Consider the following 13,203-nt stretch of genomic DNA (forward strand, 5'->3'; position numbering starts at 1 on the left):
GGCTCACAGACCCCCATGGGTAGCTCCAAACATGGGGAAGGTGTTGGTGGGAAGAGGTGGGCAGAGCTGGCTGTGGGTTGCAGCTTTAGGCCCCAGCAGCACCAGGTAGGGGGCCTGGCCTGTTCAGGGACAAATAGAGTGGAGTCCCGCCCTTATCCCAGATATAACAGCCAGCATCAAATGGTGGCAGTTCCTACACTTTAGCCTTCCAGGCAGAGCTGAGCTCCCACCTGTCTGGCAAACTGGCCAAGCCTTTTCCACGGTGGCCCTGGGGGCCTCCTCCCTCCCCTGTGGTGGGCACTTATATCTGTTGCACATGAAGGGGCTCCTGGAGACCACATCTTTGGGGGCATCAGCACTCACAGCACCAGAGGTGCCTGGGTGTGGTCAGCCTGGGGTAGCCAGAGGCAGAAAGTTGCCCTCCATGCAACTGGAGGTGAGACCCTGACCATCGAGCCCATAATGGAACGCCCACCCCATTTAACAAAATAGACATGAAAATGGCTGCCTTCTGAAATTTCTGATTGCAGAATTTTGCATGAGCTTATTGAGTTTGTAGTTTTCCTTCCGCACCCTTCTATCTTTGTGTCCTGCTTTCTTAGTTTGCTTTGGGTTCTTTTTAAAACACCAAAGCTCTCCCACCCACAGCCCATCATACCAAACACATCAAAATGTCCCCACCTCCAAAATCAAATGCAATTTTTATCTAACTATATGTCAGTTGAATTATAATTGACTGTTTGACATTAAAAATATATCTTACAGATATTTAACTAAAATTAATGTTCATCCTGTGTTTTCTTTCAAAAGCTGGAATCAGTACTCTCCCCTGTCACTCCCTCCGCAGACTGCAGGCCCTTGGAAAGTTGGTCCTTGTGCTTAGTCAGCCTGCTGGGTCCTCCAGTGGGACTTGAAATGCACTGTCATCCAGACCTGGAGAAGAGCTGACAGTTGGTGATTCCAGTCTCTGCACAGTCACAGAATCCTGGGGTACCCCGAAGGCAATTTTCTGGAGAACTTAGTCCCATGGGAGTTTGTCATTGCAGTGTTCCTCCAACTGGAAGTATACTTCTTCAGCAATCAGAATTCATTCTTGTTGTATGCAATCCTCATGCCAATGTTTGTCTTATATCTGACACTGTCCCTGAATCAGGAGCCTGGAGTAAAGCAGGCCAGGTGTGTCAAGTCTCATCCCCACGTAGCTGACCTCCTGATGGCCAGATGGGCCGAGGGCAAACAGTTAGTCTTTCTGTGTCACATCCAAGTCATCTGTGTCCCCTGCAAGACTGGGCTTCCCACGGGGATCTCCCACCTGAGTGTCATGGGTGGCAGGATGCCCATCCTGAAGGACAGGTGGAAAAAGCAGAAACTAGGCAGGAAAAAGCAGAGGTAGAAGTGACAGATAGAAGTGGCACAGGGAAATCCAGACCAGGTGCCCAGGATGGCTTGCAACATTTGCAGCTTGCTCTTGGGGCCTGCCCACAACGGCCGTGGATGCAAGAGGCTGTGGACAGAGGCCGCTGATGTAAAAGTTGCTGAGCCCATGTTCTTTCTGCATGGGCAGGGTCAGAGGGCTGCGGGCCTTCTGAAAATGAGGCAGGTAAGTCACATCTCAGGGAGCACGTAGCTTTTATACACAGGATGAGCAAAGAAATGGTTGGGCTGGACCCTTGGATGACTATTGGCAAATGGCAAATACACTGTATTTATATTGGAGATGATTATGGAAAGACAGTGCCTGATTTAAGCCAGGGGATTTCGTGTTTCTCTTGCCCAATTCCTTCCAGCCCCTCTTGTGGCACTGTTCCGGGGCCTGCTCCTCTGTGACGGTGGTGCACGGGCAGGTAGACTTGTGACAGGTGGTCTGTAATAGCAAGCACTTGGGGGTACTCTGTGGCAGTATCATTTGTCATACTTAAAGGTGAGTGAGGTGGGTCTTGATTCGGGGTAATGGTGCCCATGGAGACACTTGTCCACAGGAGAGCCCAAACTCTCTTTTCAATATTGCAAAAAGTTAAGAAACAAACCAAAGAAATCTTTCCTTCAATGACTCTGTCACTTAACACACAAATGCATGATTTCTTTGGCACAGAAATCACAATGTATTTTCAACTAAAATAAAATTTTCTCTGTTAACCTAATTCTATGTCACTTTTTTTTTTAGACTCCATGATTATTTAGGCGTAATGAAAGGAAACAAGTTGATGATATTAAAAAGGAGAATGCAGGGGCGCCTGGGTGGCTCAGTCAGTTAAGCATCTGCCTTCAGCTTAGGTCATGATCCTGGAGTCCCGGGATTAAACCCTATGTCTAGTTCTCTGCCTCTCCCTCTCCCTCTGCCCCTCTCCACTTGTGTTCTCTCTCTCTCTCACTCACTCTCTCTCTCAAATAAGTAAAATCTTTTTTTTAAAAAAGGAGAGTGCAGTAAAAAGTTTGCTTTGTACAAAGTGCTCACATTAAGTTGCTAAAATAATCTATATATATATATCTATCCCCATGTAGGACTCAATCCCAGAACGCTGGGATCATGACCCCAGCCAAAGGCAAACGCTTAATCAACTGAGCCACCCAGGCGCCCCATTTTTTTAATACATCTTATGTTGACCAACGCAAACTGTTGTACTTTTAACAATTTTAACTGAAGTATAGTTGACATACAATATTATATTAGTTTCAAGTTGTACAACATAGTGATTCAACATTTATATACATTATGAAATGCTTGCCATGATAAATATAGATATCATCTGTCACCATGCAGTTATTACAGTATTATTGAATATATTTCCTATACTGAACTTCATCACATTTTAATAAGCATGTGATAAGACATTTATATGTTTGAAAAAAAAGTGATTTATTCCAATATTCTTTTAAAAATTCCAGGAATTTTTAGCTACAAAGTACAAGAGGGAAAAACCTTTAGCATAAAAAAACAGTCTGGCCTCTGGTTCTAGACAAGCCTATGGAGATTCACTTCTCTCAGCTCCTTTCTGCTAAGAGCAACTAAAAGCCCTCGAGATAATTCTTTACCCATTCATCTATGGACAGACACTTACATTGCTTCCATATCTTGGCTATTGTAAGTAATGTTGCAGTAAACATAAGGATGCATGTATCTTTTCAAATTAGTGTTTTCATTTTCTTTGGGTGAGTACCCAGTAGTGGAATGACTGGAGAATATGATATTTTCACTTTTAATTTTTTGAGGAGCCTCCATACTGTTTTCCACAGTGGCTGCACCAGCTTGCATTCCCACCAACAGTGCACAAGAGTTCCTTTTTCTTGACATCCTCGCCAACACTTGTCATTTCTTGTCTTTTTGATTCTAGTCACCCTGACAGGTGTGAGGTGATGTATCATTGTGGTTTTGATTTGCATTTCCCTGATGATTAGTGATGTTGAGCATCTTTTCATGTGTCTGTTGGCCATCTGTATGTCTTCTTGGGAAAATGTCTGAATAGATTCTCTGTCCATTTTTTAATCAGCTTGGTTTTTGGTGTGGAGTTATATAAATTCTGTATATATTTGGATATTAACCCCTTGTCGGATATATCACTTGCAAATATCTTCTCCCATTCAGTAGGTTTTGTTGATGGTTTCTTTTGCTATGCAAAGACTTTTTATTTTATTTATTTATTTATTTTATTTTTTATTTTTTAAAGATATTATTTATTTATTTGAGAGAGAGAGAATGAGAGATAGAGCACGAGAGGGAAGAGGGTCAGAGGGAGAAGCAGACTCCCCGCTGAGCAGGGAGCCTGATGCGGGACTCGATCCCGGGACTCCAGGATCATGACCTGAGCCGAAGGTGGTCGCTTAACCAACTGAGCCACCCAGGCACCCGCAAAGACTTTTTATTTTGGCATAGTCCCAATAGTTTAATTTTGCTTTTGTTTCCCATGCCTGAGGAAATATAACCATAAATATGTTGCTAAGGCTGATGTCCAAGAGATTATTGCTTATGTTTTCATTTAGGAGTTTTATGGTTTCAGGTCCCACATCTAGGTCTGTAATCCAGTTTGAGTTTTTTTTGTGTGTTTGGTGTAAGAAAATGGTCCAGTTTCATTCTTTTGCATGTAGCTGTCCAGTTTTCCTAGAACCATTTATTGAAAACATAGTCTTGATGTTGGTGAGGATGCGGAGAAAGGGGAACCCTCCTACACTGTTGGTGGGAATGCAAGCTGGTGCAGCCACTCTGGAAAACACTGTGGAGGTTCCTCAAAAAGTTGAAAATAGAGCTTTACCCTACGACCCAGCATTTGCACTACTGGATATTTACCCCAAAGATACAAATGTAGCGATCCGAAGGGACACGTGCACCCCAATGTTTATAGCAGCAATGTCCACAATAGCCAAACTATGGAAAGAGCCCAGATGTCCATCAACAAATGAATGGATAAAGAAGATGTGGTATATACGGAATATTATGCAGCCATAAAAAATGAAATCTTGCCATTTGCAACAACATGGATGGAACTAGAGGGTATTATGCTAAACGAAATAAGTCAATCAGAGAAAGACAAGTATCATATGATCTCACTGATATGAGGAATTTGAGAAACAAGACAGAGGATCATAGGGGAAGGGAAGGAAAAATGAAACAAGATGAAACCAGAGAGGGAGACAAACCATAAAAGACTCTTAATCTCAGGAAACAAACTGAGGGTTCCTGGAGTGGAAGGGGGTGGGAGGGATGGGGTGGCTGGGTGATGGACATTGGGGAGGGTATGTGATATGGTGAATGCTGTGAATTGTGTAAGACTGATGAATCACAGACCTGTATCCCTGAAACAGATAATACATTATATGTTAAAAATAAATAAATAAATAATGAAAAGCCTATCTTCTCTTCATTGTCTATTCTTGCTTCTTTTGTGGTGGATTAATTGACCATATAAGGATGGGCTTATTTTTGAGCTCTGTATTTTGTTTCATTGATCTATGTATCCATTTTTGTGCCAGTACTATATTGTTTTGATTATTATAGCTTTATAATACATTTGAAATCTGAGACTGTGATACCTCCAGCTTTGTTCTTCTTACTCAAGAATGGAGCAAGATGATTTGGCTATTGGAGATAATTATTTTTGATATGATCAAAATTGATAGGGTTATGGGCAAACTTCAATATCATTTTATGAAAAACTCTCAGCAAACTAGGAATTGAAGAAAACTTCTTAAACTTGATTAAGAGCATCTACAAACAACCTACTGCATACAGAATACTCAACGGTGAAAGACAAATTTCTTTCCTTTAAGATGTGGGGCAAAATAAAATGTCTGCTCTCACCACTCTTACTCAGTATAGTACTGAAATTCTTAGCTCCGAAAGGCAAGAAAAAAATTTTTAAAAGATACAGAACCAAAAGGAAGAAATAAAACTGGCCCTGTTTGCACATGGCATGGTTCTTTATGTAGACAATCCCAAGATATCTAGAAAAAAAGTCTTAGAACTAATAAGCAAGTATAGTAAGGTTGTGGGATACAAGATCAACACATAAAAATAGATTGTATTTTTATAAGCAACAACATACAGAGACCAAAATGTAGAAATACAATAGTATTTGCAATTTTCAAAAGAAGAGAGAAATATTTAGATACATCTAACAGAACATGTCCAGAATCTGTGTGCCAAAATTAGAAAATACTGATGAATAAAATCAAAGAAGATCTAAACAAATGGAGATGTACTGTGTTCTTGGATAGGAAGACTCAACATAGTGAATGTGTCAGTTCTCTCCCAAATTATTCCATAATCTTAATGCAACATATGTCAAATTTCCAGCAAGTCTTTTTGACATAGACAAGCCTATTTTAAAGTTTATATGGAAAGACATATGTTAAGAAAGAAGAATAAAATGCGAGGAATCACTCTAGCAGATATTAAGTCTTACTTTAAGAGTTACTGTAATTAAGACAATGTGGTATTTGGCAGAGGGAGAGACATAGATCACTGGAACAGGACAGAGAACCCAGAAATCAACTCACACAAATATGCTCAACTGATTTTTGCCAAATGTGTAAAAGCAATTGTATGCAAGAAAGATAACCTTTCGACAAAAGATACTACAGCAGTTGAACATCTATAGGGGAAAAAAAGAATTGCAACCTAAATCTCACACCTTACACAATTAACTCAAAATGGGTCAGAGACTTGGCGGGGGGTGGGAGGGATGGGGTGGCTGGGTGATAGACATTGGGGAGGGTATGTGCTATGGTGAGTGTTGTGAATCGTGCAAGACTGTTGAATCACAGATCTGTACCTCTGAAACAAGTAGTGCCATATATGTTAAAAAAAAAGGAAGACGGTAGCAGGAGGGGAAGAATGAAGGGGGGGAAGTCGGAGGGGGAGATGAACCATGAGAGATGATGGACTCTGAGAAACAAACTGAGGGTTCTAGAGCAGAGGGGGGGTGGGGGGATGGGTTAGCCTGGTGATGGGTATTAAAGAGGGCACGTTCTGCGTGGAGCACTGGGTGTTATGCACAAACAATGAATCATGGAACACTACATCAAAAACTAATGATGTAATGTATGGTGATTAACATAACAATAAAAATGTAAAAAAAATGGATCAGAGACTTAAATGTAAAACAAAACTATAAAACTTTTAGAAGAAAATGGAGGAGGAAATCTTTGGGATGTAGAGTTAAGCAGAGTTCTTAGACCTCACTCCCAAACCACAATCCACAAATAAAAACGTAATATATTGGACTTCATCAAAATGAAAATTTTTGCTTGTCAAAGATCCTTGTAAGATGATGAAAAGACAAGCCATGGGCAAGGAGAAGATATTTGCAAACCACAAACCTGGAAAAGGACTTGTATGTAGAATACATAAAGAATACTCAAGATGCAACAGTAAAAACAGTAATGACAAAAACAAAATCACACAAAAAAGCCCAATTAGACAAATGGGCAAAATACACGAACAAAAAACTTTTCACCGAAAGGAGATACAGAAGGCACATAAGTACATGAGAAAATATGCAACATCATTAGCTGTTAGAGAAATGCAAATTTAAACCACAATGGGATATCACCACATACTTATTAGAATGACTAAAATAATAATAAAGATAACACCAAACATGGCAAGGATGTCAAGAAACTGAAACTTTAGTACATTGTTGGTGGAAATGTAAAAATGATATGGTCACTCTTGAAAGTAGTTTGGTTGTTTCTTAGAGAACTAAATGTGCACTAACCATATGATATTGCAATGAAATGAAAAGTTATGTTCACACAACAACGTGTATATGAATGTTCATAGCAGCTTTATTCATGTTAATAAAAAAGTGAAAACAGCCCCAAAGTCCTTCAAAGTGTGCAAGGTTGAACAAACTCTGGTACACCTACAAAATGGAATAATACTCAGCAATAAAAGGAACAAACTTTTGATATACACAACAGTTTGGTAGATCTAAAGAGCAGGATGTTTCGTGAAAAAAGCCAATCTGAAAGGGTTTCATATGGTGAGTCAACTTAAAGCACCTTCAAAATGACAAGACTATCAAGTTGGAGAATAGGTTAGGAGTTGTCCTAACTGATGAACTGATGAACTGATCCAAGAGTTGGGCAGATGCGTGAGATTATAGAGAGATGGTAGAAAGTTCATTGACAACGATGGAACAGTTCTGTATCCAGAACATGGTGTTACATGAATCTGTACACAGAGGAAAACTGCAAAAAACCACACACACACACACGTGTGTGTGCACACACACATACAAATGCAGGTTAGAGAAAGGTAAAACTGAGTAAGGTCTGTAGTCTAGTTAACAGTGTGTGCCAAATGTTAATTTCTTGGTTTGGGGCTTGTGCTACAGCTATGTCACCATTGGAGGGCTCAGGAAACTCTATGTACTATTTTTACAACTTCTTGTGAGTCTACAATCATTTCCAAATAAACGGTTAAAAAAGCAGCGAATACTGATGCTTGTTTTTTCCCTTTAATACAGATTTTCTTAGATTCTATAGTTACATCTCACTCAGTTTTCCAAAATAACATCACTAAGCTACAGTAAAATCCTGTGCTGTTCTGGTTGGAGACAGAACAGCGTTTAAACAAATCTAACATTTTGTGGGAACGCAACCCTGATCAGGTGGAGACTTGTTGTCTTACACATAGCCCAAGGCCTAGAAAATATATGGTTACACCATCCACAAATTTGATTTATGGCCAGAAATTTGAGTTAGATTGTTTTCTAGATACTACGTTGTCTATATGTGTGTGCACGTGTGCAACCTTTATCGGGAAATAGAAGAGATAAACTCTTGCATCTTTTCTGTTATAGCAAAGCTAGAAATGGTTAAAATTGTATTTGATAATGAGAAATGAGAGAATGGATATCATGTGAATCTTTGAAGAACTTCACTGTGGAACGTGGACCAAGACACTGAAAACCCATCAAAAGGTGGATAATAAGTAGTAAAAGTGGATAATAATAATAATTCTACTTATTATCCACCCTGACAGGCAAAGGGAACTCATATCCCATATATTTCATGGTTTATAACTCGTACAAAAATAACAATTATAACTACAGGTGAAAAGAAGAAGGAAAGAAATACAAGAATGCGGAAGGAAGGAAGGAAAGAAAGAGGAAAGAAGGAAGGGGGGAGGGAGGAAGGGAAATAAAGAAAGAAATCATAATTCTCAGGCCACAGGTACAAAGACAAACAGGAAGAGGGATGTGGTGAAGTGAGAGGGAGCTCAGCAGAGACCCTTCCCTACACACACACACACGCACACACACACGCACACGCACACACACGCACGCACACACATTCTAGTCTGTATTGACTTTCTTTCCAACCACCTGATTCTCTCCTTTCAACACCTTCTAGATTTAAAACCCAAAGCAGTCATCTGTTCAGGCACCAAGGCATCCTTGACTTCCCATCTGGAATCCCGATTTTCAGAGCTCTGCACTGCGGTATTTGTGGCTGACTCCTCCTCCAACCAAAACCCAGGCTGTGTGGCAGGGAAGCCTGCGGGCCCTAGGCCCAACCACCTGGGTTTCTTGTCTCCCATTCACTGGCTGTGACCCTTGAACAAAATCGATTTTTTTGTCTTGAAGGCTTAGTTCTCCAGCTTGAAAATGGAGAGAATTACAATCTTGACTTCTTCAAGTTTGTAAGGATGAAGCTGGATTGGATCACAGTTTGCTATTGCGACATCCTAAACTTCGCCCTTAGCTTGAGTACCATGGCTTCAGGACCCCACACTTGGATCCACGAGGGCAAGGGGTGCCAGGCCATTCCTTGTTCAGATGCTGGCTCTGCAAGGGCACCCGTGCTTTGGTGCTGAGTGCAAGCTCAGGGGAGGATGGCCCCAGGGCTCCTGAGGAACAGCAGGTGCACCTGTTTTCACTGTTTCAGAAATGACCCTTCCTTCCTCACTTTCTCTCATAACACTTTGTCCGAAGATAATTTAACAAAGAATAAAGCAGCGATACAAATACTGAAAGAAAGTTTATAAATTTTAACTGTTGCGATACTGAACTCGAGTTGGAAGAGGCAGTCCAGTCTCAAAATGGAGGGCCATGATCCAAAGGAACCAGAGCAGTTGAGAAAACTGTTTATTGGTGGTTTGAGCTTTGAAACTACAGATGATAGTTTAAGAGAACATTTTGAAAAATGGGGTACACTTACAGATTGTGTGGTGATGAGAGATCCCCAAACAAAACGTTCCAGGGGTTTTGGTTTTGTGACTTACTCTTGTGTTGAAGAGGTGGATGCAGCAATGTGTGCCCGACCACACAAGGTTGATGGGCGTGTAGTGGAACCAAAGAGAGCTGTTTCTAGAGAGGATTCTGTAAAGCCTGGTGCCCATCTAACAGTGAAGAAAATTTTTGTTGGTGGTATTAAAGAAGACACAGAAGAATATAATTTGAGAGACTACTTTGAAAAGTATGGCAAGATTGAAACCATAGAAGTTATGGAAGACAGGCAGAGTGGAAAAAAGAGAGGATTTGCTTTTGTAACTTTTGATGATCATGATACAGTTGATAAAATTATTGTTCAGAAATACCACACTATTAATGGGCATAATTGTGAAGTGAAAAAAGCCCTTTCTAAGCAAGTAATGCAGTCTGCTGGATCGCAAAGAGGTCGTGGAGGTGGATCTGGCAACTTCATGGGTCGTGGAGGAAACTTTGGAGGTGGTGGTAACTCTGGCCGTGGTGGAAACTTCGGTGGAAGAGGAGGCCATGGTGGCGGAGGTGGTAGCAGCAGAGGTAGTTATGGAGGAGGTGATGGTGGATATAATGGATTTGGAGGTGATGGTGGCAACTCTGGTGGTGGTCCTGGATATAGTAGTAGAGGAGGCTGTGGTGGTGGTGGACCAGGATATGGAAACCAAGGAGGCGGATGTGGAGGTGGTGGTGGAGGATACAATGGTTACCATGCAGGAGGAAATTTTGGAGGTAACTCTGGTGGTGGTGGGAACTGTAATGACTTTGGAAATTATAGTGGACAACAGCAATCAAATTATGGACCCATGAAGGGGGGCAGTTTTGGTGGAAGAAGCTCGGGCAGTCCCTATGGTGGTGGTTATGGATCTGGTGGTGGAAGTGGTGGATATGGTAGCAGAAGGTTCTAAAAAAATTTCAGAAGAAAAGGGCTACAGTTCTTAGCAGGAGAGAGAGCGAGGAGTTGTCAGGAAAGCTGCAGGTTACTTTGAGACAGTCGTCCCAAACGCATTAGAGGAACTGTAAAAATCTGCCACAGAAGGAACGATGATCCATAGTCAGAAAAGTTACTGCAGCTTAAACAGGAAACCCTTCTTGTTCAGGACTGTCATAGCCACAGTTTGCAAAAAGTGCAGCTATTGATTAATGCAATGTAGTGTCAATTAGATGTACATTCCTGAGGTCTTTTATCTGTTGTAGCTTTGTCTTTTTCTTTTTCTTTTCATTACATCAGGTATATTGCCCTGTAAATTGTGGTAGTGGTATCAGGAATAAAAAATTAAGGAATTTTTAACTTTTCAAAAAAAAATTTTAACTGTTGCAATAGAATCACAAACATTGTCATAAAGCCACCAACAATACCAATCGGGGTGGGAATGTTCACAGACAGGTAACCAGCTCCCCAAGGAAAGTGCTCATTGAACTTCAGAGTTCAGGGACATTCTTCATCACTGTGACCAGCCTCAGACTCAGCCTCAGCCTCACACCGTTCTCTCCCATTCAGAAGGACTTGGTCACCTCCAGGGTCACCATCCCGGTTCCAGGGCTGATCCAGCAGAACTAACGAAGACAGTGGGTGCCTCGTTACACACTTAGAGCAAAAGAAAGTACACACTGGGGTGTAAGTAAATTTCCATTTTAGTTTTCCAGACATGAACCTTGAGACAGGAAAGGGATACTGGAGGCCAGGGCAGCCTCTCTCCGCTGCTCCAATTTATCAAAAAGGGTAAACATGTTTTGGTTGATGAAATTAAATATTTTCAATAAACACCTCCCTCTTTCAACATTCTTTCTTACATTTAAAAGATTGTGGTAAAATACACACCACATAAAATTACCATCTTAACCACTTTGAACTGTACAGTTCAGTAATGTTAAGTATATTCACACTGTTGTACAACCACATCACCTACCATCCCCAGAATTCTTTTCATTTTGCAAAACCAAGTCTGTACCCATTAAATACTAACTCCCCATTCCTCCCTCCTCCTCAGCCCCTGGCAACTCCCATTCTACCTTCTGCCTCTATGAAATTGATTAGTCCTGGTGCCTCATGTAAGTGGGATCATACAGTATTTGTCTTTTTGTGCTTGGCTTATTTCATTTAACCTTATGTCCTCAAGTTTCATTGTTGTAGCAAGTGTCAGAATCTCCTTCCTTTGTAAGATTGAATAATATTTCATTGTTTCTATAGACCACATTTTGCTTATCCATTCATTCGTCAATGAACACTTGAGTTGCTTCTACCTTTTGGCTATTGTGAATAACGCTGCTATGAACATGGGCATAAATATTTCTTTGAGTCCTTACTTTCAATTATTTTGGGTAAATATGCATCCGTGGAATTCCTAGATCATATGGCATCTCTATTTTTAATTTTTTGAGGAACGTCCATACTATTTTCTGCAGTGGCTGCATTTATTTACATTCCCACCAATAGTGCACGAAGGTTCCAGTTTCTCCACATCCTGGCCAGCACCTGGTTTTTCTGTTTTTGACGGTAGCTATCCTAATGCTGGGAGATGCCTCCTTACATTTAAAGCAGGAGTAAGTATTGCCATGACCATTCTTCAAATGTAGTAAGGGCAGGTCCTTAGGTAAGACAAGGTGGGACAGCATGATGAGACCTGGGATCATCTATTTACTTGCTGGGCTCCTGCTATACCGTCTACCTTCTGAGGATAGGATGTATCTTTTACATTTCTTTATTCTCAGCCTCTAACAAGAAATATCCCAATAATGGTGAACTGGTTGAATGAGAGGGATTCATTCATTGTTCCTCCCTCCCATCTTATCCCTTTCCCAACCTCTCAGGAAGCCCCTGTTTGCCCAAGGGAAGACCCCATGACAGGCACAGTATCCCAGAGACAGCTGGGTAGGTTTCAACGACTCCTCCAAACCAGGTGTTTGGGTCTTATCAGCCACTGTGGGCAAAAGCTGAGCAGACCCATTGTCAAGATCTGCAAGCAGAAGGGAAGTAGCAGTTGCATCATGTTTATGCTTGGTGCAGGAGCTTTGCAGCTCAGGCACACTGTCCCAGATGTTCTGTGTCACCACGTTGGCATGGGACAGCAGCCGGGCCTGCAGCAGTCAGCCCCCACCAATTCCCCTTCTCTAGCCTCTTCGACCATTGGGTCAGGAGTTTGCTCATGTCCATAATGATGGTTTCTGCAGGTGGAGGTTTGGAGATGGGGAGAAGCCAAGACGTTATCTTTGAGGGTTCTAGCTAAGGTTCCTTGTTCCAAGGTCGTCTTTGAGGGTTCTAGCTAGAGTTCCTTGTTCTCACCATTTCATGTCCATCTGTCCTTCAGGGCTAGCCCAGCAGCAGACTTCAATCCAGCATCAGATGGAAACAGCAGCTCTACATAAACCCTTTAACCACTTCCCACAGATGTGTGAGGTCAAATCCCCACAGTAAATCCTACATTCTGTATCATTTCTTATGGTTCTGCTTCCTTGATTGAACCCTGGCTGACACAGACCCACTCACTAGGACTGAGGATGT

The 13,203-nt window shown here is 41.5% G+C and overlaps 1 pseudogene; it reads left to right on the forward strand.

Moving 5' to 3' along the window:
• Positions 1-9,512: 9,512 nt before the first annotated feature.
• LOC112840063 (heterogeneous nuclear ribonucleoprotein A3 pseudogene) lies at positions 9,513-10,886 on the forward strand (annotated as a pseudogene).
• Positions 10,887-13,203: the final 2,317 nt, after the last annotated feature.

Source organism: Callorhinus ursinus, unplaced genomic scaffold (assembly GCF_003265705.2).
Source record: "Callorhinus ursinus isolate GAN/ISIS: 27379988/994484 unplaced genomic scaffold, GSC_fseal_2.0 scaffold47, whole genome shotgun sequence".
In the NCBI taxonomy this organism is placed as follows: domain Eukaryota; kingdom Metazoa; phylum Chordata; class Mammalia; order Carnivora; family Otariidae; genus Callorhinus; species Callorhinus ursinus.